This window comes from Mustela nigripes, chromosome 1 (genome assembly GCF_022355385.1).
Source record: "Mustela nigripes isolate SB6536 chromosome 1, MUSNIG.SB6536, whole genome shotgun sequence".
In the NCBI taxonomy this organism is placed as follows: domain Eukaryota; kingdom Metazoa; phylum Chordata; class Mammalia; order Carnivora; family Mustelidae; genus Mustela; species Mustela nigripes.
The window spans coordinates 41,568,988-41,578,066 of NC_081557.1; the positions used below are offsets into that span (position 1 = coordinate 41,568,988).

The 9,079-nt window shown below is 42.9% G+C and overlaps 1 long non-coding RNA gene across 1 annotated transcript in view; it reads right to left on the reverse strand.

Annotated features, from left to right (window-relative positions):
- LOC132023234 (uncharacterized) overlaps positions 1 to 6,250 on the reverse strand; it is a 14,934-nt gene extending 8,684 nt beyond the window's left edge. The window contains exon 1 of the long non-coding RNA XR_009405898.1: positions 6,052 to 6,250. This is a non-coding gene — a long non-coding RNA (uncharacterized LOC132023234). The remainder of the gene's footprint in view (positions 1 to 6,051) is intronic.
- Between the last annotated feature and the right edge of the window lie 2,829 nt (positions 6,251 to 9,079).

Sequence of the window (9,079 nt, forward strand, 5' to 3'; positions counted from 1 at the left end):
AGCCAGCTTCTTCCTCTTCCACTCCCCCTGCTTGTGTTCCCTCTCACTGTTTCTCTCTATATATCAAATAATTAAATAAAATTTTTTAAAAAAAAATCTAAGTTCTAGTTCATTATGATTTCTCTATAAAAATTCTCTTTGATTTTTAAAATTTTATTTGAGAGAGAGCATGAGCAGGGAGAGGGAGGGGAGTCGAGAAAGGGAGAAGCAGACTCCCCACTGAGCAGGGAGTACAACCCAGGGCTGTCCCAGGATCCTGGGATCATGACCTGAGCCGGAGGCAGATGCTTAACCGACTGAGCCACCCAGGACCCCTCTTTGGTTTTTTTGAAAATGGATAGAATAAATCAAAGGGGCTGAAGCTTTCCTGGTGTGTAAATGATAATTCAGGGCTTATAGTTCAGATGTTTAGAAAGTGAATCGTAGCGCAATTTCATTTCTTTTCTTTTTTTCCTTATCTAGGAAAACTTTCTAGGCTGGGTGAATTTAGGAGGAATTTGTTTAAGCTCGGCCTCATTTTTCTCATCTGGTACAAGTGAGTTCTAAAGTCCAGGTTCCTTATAGCTCAGATATGATAGAATTCTCTGAAATTGATAAAAAAAAGATTAATAAGTCCTTCTTTGTTTATGGTTTATTTATTTATTAGAGAAGGCGTGCACAAGTTGGGGGGAGGGAGAGGGAAAAGCAGACTCCTCGCTGAACCAGGAGCCTAACTTGGCACTCACCTTGGGACTCATCGTGGGGCTGGATCCCAGGACTCTGGAATCAGGGTCTGAGCTGAAGGCAGATGCATAACCGAGTGAGCCATCCAGTTGCTCCAATTAATAAGCCCTTGTTATTATGTGTCAATCTCAGCTGGGCTTTGGGACATCCAAATAGCTTGTTAAACATTATTTTTAGGTGCGTTTGTGATGGTGTTTTTCAGAAGAGATTAGTGCTTGAATTGGTGGTTGCAATAAAGCAGATAGCTTTATCCGCTCAAGGCCAGAACAAAATGGTTGAATTCACTCCTCCTGACTGATAAGCTGAGACCTTGATCATCTGCACCTTGCACTTCTGTTTCTCAGGCCTTTAGACCTGGACTAGAATTGACATTGTTGTCTCTCAAACTTTCCAACTATGCCACTGGCTTTCCTGGGTCTCTAGCTTGCAGACAATAGATGGCAGGCACTCTCAACCTCCATAATCACGAACCACTACCTTCTAACAAATCTCCTACACACACGCATGCACACACACACGTTGGTTCTGTTTCTCTGGAGAAACCTAATTCAAGGTTATAGGCAACTGTTCCCTGGAGACGTGACATAGCAATAGATACAACAGAGGAAAATTGGAACTTCTGGTTAGAACATATGCCAAAACATTACAGAAGGAGAGGCTTAGGAAATAATGAAGGAATAGTGATAGATACAGAACATTAGACTTTGTCATCAAGAATTATATAATGTGGTGTCAAAGGTGCCGGTGCTCATGTAACTAGTGGTATGTGTGACTCCTCATAAAATGTATTTGGGAACATGTAGAATAGTCAGAATTTATATATATAGCTAGCCCCTGGCTACACAAAAATAGGAAGGAAGAATAATCTTTATATGTAAGGCTTGGGAGATTTTCATTAAGTCATGTGATAAGGGCGCTAGGGGATGCACCTTGGAACAGCAGTCTTAGCTAGATTTAAACGCTTATAGAAGTGATTTTTAGTGAAGTATAGAAACTAAAACCCCAAAAGACCTGAGAGGCTCTCTGATCTTTCTTAGGGGTCTAATTTGGGTGGAGTAGATGCAGGATGAGACACTGGTCGTCTTCAGATAACAATTCTAACCAGCCTTGTTGGGAAGGGAGGCCTCAGTTCAGACTTGAGCTAGAATAGAGTTCAGAGGCCTAATGAGTAAGATTCTGGACAATGGAAATAAACACATTCTCTTTTGGTCAAAATGCTGTCTGAAAGCATAATTTACTTCAGCTGTGAATGTATGGGAAGTCTTGATTACAAACAAAACAGAATCCTAGCAGGCCTCAGTATATGGGGACAGTTATGAGAAAACAAAGGGATGCTTGGGAGTGGGAGGATGAGGGTGTGTTAGGGTCAACACTAGCCCATTTTTACTGTTACGGTGAAGCTGGGCATTGGGGCTAGGCTGCACCTATGTCCTAGAACCTAATAAAGTATGTTTATTATTAAGCTTCATTGGTTGCAATCAACAAGAACTCACTCTGGCTTGAGCACAAGGACATTTATTAGCACCTCTGGAGGCCCAGACCCAGAAACACTGGAATGCCCTCAGGAATTCGGGCTACTGCTGATGGAATGAATAAAGTACAGTTGTCTTCACCTTGTCACTTGCTCAGCATTTACCTTCCAGGGGTCATATGCCCCCCCACTCAGCCAGGGGAGAGCAGAGCACCTGATTACAGTTCCACCAAGCTAAGGCAGAAAGAAATTGGGATGCTGACAGGAAGGGGAAATGGATTCAAGTTAACTAAAAAGCAACAAGTGGGAAATTGGAAATGAGATAATAAACAGTGATTGATCCCAGTGAGAAAAAAGCTTTGATTTTATACATGCCATGTCCTTTCCCCTACATGTGACAGAGACTCTGAAATGAAACCCTGAGACCATCAGGAAGCTTATGTATGATAGGCCTTGGCATGGGACAGAGATAAAAGGAAGATGTGGTTCTGAGAGGGGAGAGTGGCAGAAGACCCTACCTGGGAACTCACCCAATTTAGGGGTTCTGCTGTTTGTTTATGCAATAAGAATATACGATACAGAACTCTGAAATCAAAAGTCCCCTAATTTTGCCGGTCAGTCTTTATCCTAAAAGTGGCTCCATTTATCGAGCCCCGCATCGGGCTCACTGCTCAGCGGGGAGCCTGCTTCTCCACCATTATTCTTTCTTCAGCTGAAAACAGTTCATGAGCAAGACTGATTGTACCTCCAGAACTCTCGAATCTAATTTCTTTTATCTTCACTGCTAGCATCCTAGTTCATCCAAGTCCATCATTACCTTTGCCTTGAAGTACCTCAGTAACCTAATTTGTCTGCCTTGTCCCAAGGTCACCCTCCTAAAATCCATTTTCTCCACGGCAGCCAGCACTATCTCTTAAAAACTCATCTCCTATCAAAATGGTGAACTAGCATAACCTACTAGCTTCCTCCCCAAAATCAACCCTAGGGAAAGAATGGAAGCAAGAGAGAAGCACAGGTCTGAGAAGTCAGCAACAAACACCAAGAGAAACCCCTGGGGAGAAAAAAAGCTTTAGTTTTGCCTGTGTGTGTGTGTGTGTGTGTGTGTTAATTATTATTAGCAGCTATAGCCATGGTGGAGGACTAGAAGACAATGAGATGATGGGGGTTTGAAGTTCTGTTTTATCCCTTCCTGTGTTAAATTATAGCCCAGACTCACTGTGTCACCAGAATGACAACATAGTGCAAAAGTCCTGTTGGGGTGAAGAACTGGTGAGTATCACTTCTTTTCTCTCCCTGCTCCATCTAGGACCAAGTAATCATAAACTAAGGAGACTACCTCTTAGACTGGAGTTTCTTCCCTAGAGAAGAAGACTTCCCAGGTGAAGTTCCTGGCCAGAGGAGTGGCCTAGTACAGTGGCAGTAAAAAAGAATCTTTACTGATGTGCTTTAAATTCACAGAGAAAGACACTATAGCTTTGCCTTCAGCCCCTCCTCAACACGTATAAACGGAGTAACCAGGGATGGCTGGGTAGCTCAGCTGTTAAGCATCTGCCTTTGACTGGGGTCATGATCCTGGGTTCCTGACCCCCATCAGGCTCCCTGCTCAGCAGGAAGCCTGCTTCTCCTTCTCCCTCTCCCACTCCCCCTGCTTGTGTCTCTTTCTGTGTCTCTGTCAAGTGATTTTATTTACTTGACAGAGTATTTATTTATTTGACAGAGATCACAAGTAGGCAGAGAGGCAGGCAGAGAGAGAGGGGAAAGCAGGCTCCCTGCTGAGCAGAGAGCCCGATTCGGGGCTCGATCCCAGGACCCTGAGATCATGACCCAAGCTTAACTCCCTGAGCCACCCAGGTGCCCCAAAATAAATAAAATCTTAAATAAAATAAACAGTAACTAGTATTAGAACATGAAGTCTTAAAGCAAGATAACATCTAAGAACAATCACTATGAAAGAAAGACAATAAATTGAACAATGTATAATACTTAAAGCAGAATTATTGGATCAGATACATTTAAAAATAAAATATTCAAGATGATAAAGATATTAATATGCAAGAACAAGAAATCATAAAGAAGGGGCGCCTGGGTGGCTCAGTGGGTTAGGGCTTCTGCCTTCGGCTCCGGTCATGATCCCAGGGTCCTGGGATCGAGCCCCGCATCGGGCTCTCTGCTTAGCGGGGAGCCTGCTTCTCCCTCTCTCTCTGCCTGCTTCTCTGCCTACTTGTGATCTCTGTCTGTCAAATTAATAAATAAAATATTAAAAAAAAAAGAAATTATAAAGAACTAGGTAAAAACATTAAGTATGATATATGTAATAATTGAAATAAACAATACAGGGGGTGTGCCTGGGTGGCTCAGTCAGTTAAGTGTCTGCCTTCAGCTCAGGTCATGATCCCAGGGTACTGGGCTCCAGCCCCATGTCTGGGCTCCCTGCTCAGTGGGGAGTCTGCTTCTCCCTCTCCCTTTTCCCCTCCCTCCTCCCTACCTCATCTTGTGCGCGCTCTCTCTCTCTCTCTTTCCCTCTCAAATAAATAAAATCTTTAAAAGAAAAAAAAAATACAGGTGCACCCGGCTGGCTCATCAGAGGAGCATGCGACTCTCAATCTTGGGGTTGTGAGTTTGAGCCCCACGTTGGGTGTAGAGATTACTTAAATAATTTTAAAACGGAATACAATAAATGCATACTTAAACAAAAATTTAAAAATGAAAGGATTGGAGAATATACCAGGAAATCTTTTTTAAAAGAATTTTATGTTGCTTCTTAGATCCTGGAAGAAAGATCCTGCTACTTATACCACTAAAACTCTGTCATATCACCAGCAAGGCTGGAGATGGACCATGGACATCTCTGCAATCCTTCCTGCCCATGGAACACTGCCAAAAGTAGCAGGAAGATAACATCTGTTTCTCTTTTCCATTCAAATTTCTTGCAAGGGCTTCTAATTTGTGGAAACTATTTTGCATGCAGAATTCCAGTATTGAAAGTTTGTAGTTTTCCAGACGCTGCAATTGAGAGAATAATAATCAGGGCCAGCTATATAATTTGTAGGTGTCAGTGCAAAATGCAGAGCCCTTTATTCAAAAGGCAGGGGGAATAAAGGTGCCATTAAAGACAGAAAAATAAAGAGATTTTTTTCCTTTCTTCCAGAGTCTCCTTCTTGACTTGTTATGGTATTTTATTTTCTATTTAACATTGTTCTAAGTAAAGAAAAAGTTAAAATTGTACATTATTAGTTTACATTATATTGCGCTGTGCCGGTTTTAAATGCAAATACAAGAGTATTTACCCGTGTGTGGACTCTCTGAAATAATACAGTTCTACTCTGAAGCTCATACATGCATATATATTCAATTCTTACACGAATAACAGAAATGCTGCCAAAAGTAACTCAACTGTTTTAATTTCACTTCTTGATATATGCACATTCTACCAACAGTCTCTGCCTTCTTCTGACTGATGAGTAGGGAAGGACTGAAAGGAGAAGGGACTATAGGTTGCCCTAATTTTCCCTTTTCCTTCTATTTCATCATTTTTAGCCAGTGATTGCTACAAGGAAGTCACATATGTAAGAATGTGATAGGGTTCCTTGGTCACTTGTGTTTCTTAGAATTCCAGTGCCGCCTTTCTGTGTTGGAAGCAAGTTCTGGTTTGAAGGGAAAGCATACTCTGTCAGGACAGTCAGCACCCCCGCTGATGGGGTTGTAGACAGATCATGCTAGCTTTGCTGAGCTCCCAGGTATCAAGGGCCCACCAGAATTGTCTGCTCATGGAATATGTAAGTGTTCCCTGAGAATGAGGCAGCAAGGAACCCCAGATGTGCAGATTGCTCAAACAGTGTCTGCTTGTGTGCACGCACCTTTGTCCCATAAGACTTCACTTACAGGGGCGCCTGGGTGGCTCAGTGGGTTGAAGCCTCTGCCTTCGGCTCGGGTCACGATCTCAGGGTCCTGGGATCGAGGCCCACGTCGGGCTCTCTGCTCAGCGGGGAGCCTGCTTCCCCCTCTCTCTGCCTGCCTCTCTGCCTACTTGTGATCTCTGTCAAATAAATAAACAAAATCTTTAAAAAAAAAAAAAAAGACTTCACTTACAAAATACAAGTATCCAACATAAAATTATGAAGGATTTTAAAATGGCAATAGCTGAGCATTAAACCAACTTCTTAGCCCTTCTGAACACAGAGCCCAGGGCATAGGTGAAATACCAGGAAGCTGGCCCTGGGTGTAACTGGAGGAGGTAGGGATGGGTGTTGACTGTCAACTACTTTTTAGTTTTGTGAGGCTGAGTCCCACTTCCTGTGTCCTGCTATTTCCTGGCACCACTTTGGGCAACGCAGAGAAAATGCAGCCCTGTGGTTAGCTCATAACATGATTTTGAGTGAACTAGAAAAAGGTGCCCCTTTCTTAAGATGCTTTACTGCCATCTGTTGGAAAACATCATAATCACTTTATAAATTAATGGTGACTACAGTGAATGGTGTCTCTTGGGCAATGGTGAGTCTGTAAAAATGTGAGTGGCAGCCCTGCCTGTTCCCTTCAGGGCCCTGGGGGCCAGAGGCACACACACAGACGACTCATAACCTGAGCTTGGCAATCTTAGTGGGCAGCTGGCAGGGGGCCAGGTGGCAGGCCTACGGGTGGCCCAGGCATACCTCCAAATCCCAGCCTCAGAGGCATTCGTTTGAAAATCAAAACCAGTTGTTCCTCTTTTTTACATTGCCTTGTCCCAAGGCAGCCCATGAAGATTGTCATGGTGGGGATTTTTGGCTGGTCCAACATCTGACAAAGCTGAGTAGATGGAAATAGTATTTTTATCTAAAGGAAACCTCTACAGGCAAAAATAAATACAAAATACAAACCTCCAGCTTTTTTTTTTTTTTTTTTTTTTGCTTTTGGTTGGAGTTACATTAAATCTTCATGATCCACATATTTTGTACCAATTAGAAAATCTTGGGGTGCCTGGGTAGCTCAGTCAGTTGGGCATTTGTCTTTGGCTTGGGTCATGGTCCCAGGGCACTGGAATCAAGCCCCGTGTCAGGTACCCAGCTCAATGGGAAGCCTGCTTCTCCCTCTCCCTCTGACCAACCTTCCTCCCCAACCTGCAGTGATCTTGTTCATACACACACACACTTTCTCTCTCAAATGAAGAAATTAAAAAATCTTAAAAAAAAAAAAAAGATTTTATTTACTTGACAGAGAGAGACACAGCGGAAGAGGGAACACAAGCAGGGGGATGGGAGAGGGTGAAGCAGATCTCCCACAATAATAGGGAGCCAGATGCAGGTCTCAATCCCAGGACCTTGGGATCATGACCTGAGCCGAAGGCAGATGCTTAATGACTGAACCACCCAGGTGTCCTGAAATAAAACATTTTTAAAAAAAAGTTCTTGGGGCACCTGGGTGGCTCAGTGGGTTAAAGCCTCTGCCTTCAGCTCAGGTCATGATCCCAGGGTCCTGGGATCTAGCCCCGGAATGCGCTCTCTGCTCAGCAGGGAGCCTGCTTCCCTTCCTCTCTCTCTCTGCCTGCCTCTCTTCGTACTTGTGATCTCTGCCTGTCCAAAGGAAAAAAAAATCTTAAAAAAAAAGTTCTTAACATCAAGGGCGCCTGGGTGACTCAGTCCCTTGATCATTCAACTCTTGGTTTCGGCTCAGGTCACCATCTCCTAGGTGGTGGGATTGAGCCCAGCAATCCGGCCCCGGCTCAGCAGGGATTCTGCTTGAAGATTCTTTCCTCCTGCTCCTCCCCCACTTGCCTCCTCTGTCTCTCTCATTCTCTGTCTCTCAAAAACAAATAAACTTTTTTAAAAAGTCTTAACATCAGATGAATGTGTCTTTTATTCATAAAAAATGGGAAAACTGACTATAGATGCAATTTGTTTCGGAGATATCTTTAAAGATTTTACTTATTTATTTGTCAGAGAGAGAGCACAAGCAGGGGTGGAGGACAGCCGGCAGAGGGAGAAGCAGGCTCCCTACTGAGCAGGGTGCCCAATGTGGTCCTCAATTTCAGGATTCTGGGATCGTGACCTGAGCCGAAGGCAGACGCTTCATCGACTGAGCCTCCCAGGCGTCCCAGAGACATCTTTCTGATTATAGGGTCCCTGGGGTGGGAAAACAATAAAAGGATTCTCAAAGATGCAGCTACTGGAAACCCTGCTCATGGCCAGGTCCTTCTTCACAGAAGTGGGTAAGCCAAAGACTTGAGAGAGCTAGGGGGTTTGCCTGAGGTCACATGATCTGGGTAAATCGCAGAATTAGGATTCTAGCTTGGTTTTCCTGGCCCCTGGGTCAAGCGGCTCCCAATCCCCATGAATGAGCATCTGCTTCTCTCTTCATCCTCCTCTTCTTCTTCCTGAAATTTTATGAACCTTTGATCAGACTCAGAAAGGGCCCAAACTACTTCATTAACATTTGCCAAAAGATTACTGGATACTGTGAATACATGGTATTTAATAACAATGGCTAATAAATCTTTTGTGAGCCCCACACTGACTAGTGACCCAGTTATATCTCTTCTTTGTTCACAGAATACATTAAACTGTCCTCTTAAAAGGAATAAAGACAAAGTGTTCTCCAAATATGTTCTAGGACATAATGCTCTGAACTTTAGAAATTCAGTTTATTTTGATTACAGTTAATTCTTGATGTGCTGTTTGAATTCTATCAGTATCATTATTATAAATTTAATCATCTAATAATTAAATACCATTTTCTCTACAATAATTCTGATATGATTTTTCTGTCTGTCACACTAAAGGTAGATTGATAGAACTTGGGGATTGATAGTATGACTCTATGTTTTTGTTTACAATCAGTAGGACAAAATGCTAAAATATTCAATTATCAATTCTATAGACGTTTTCTCATTTTTTATTATGGTATTATCTA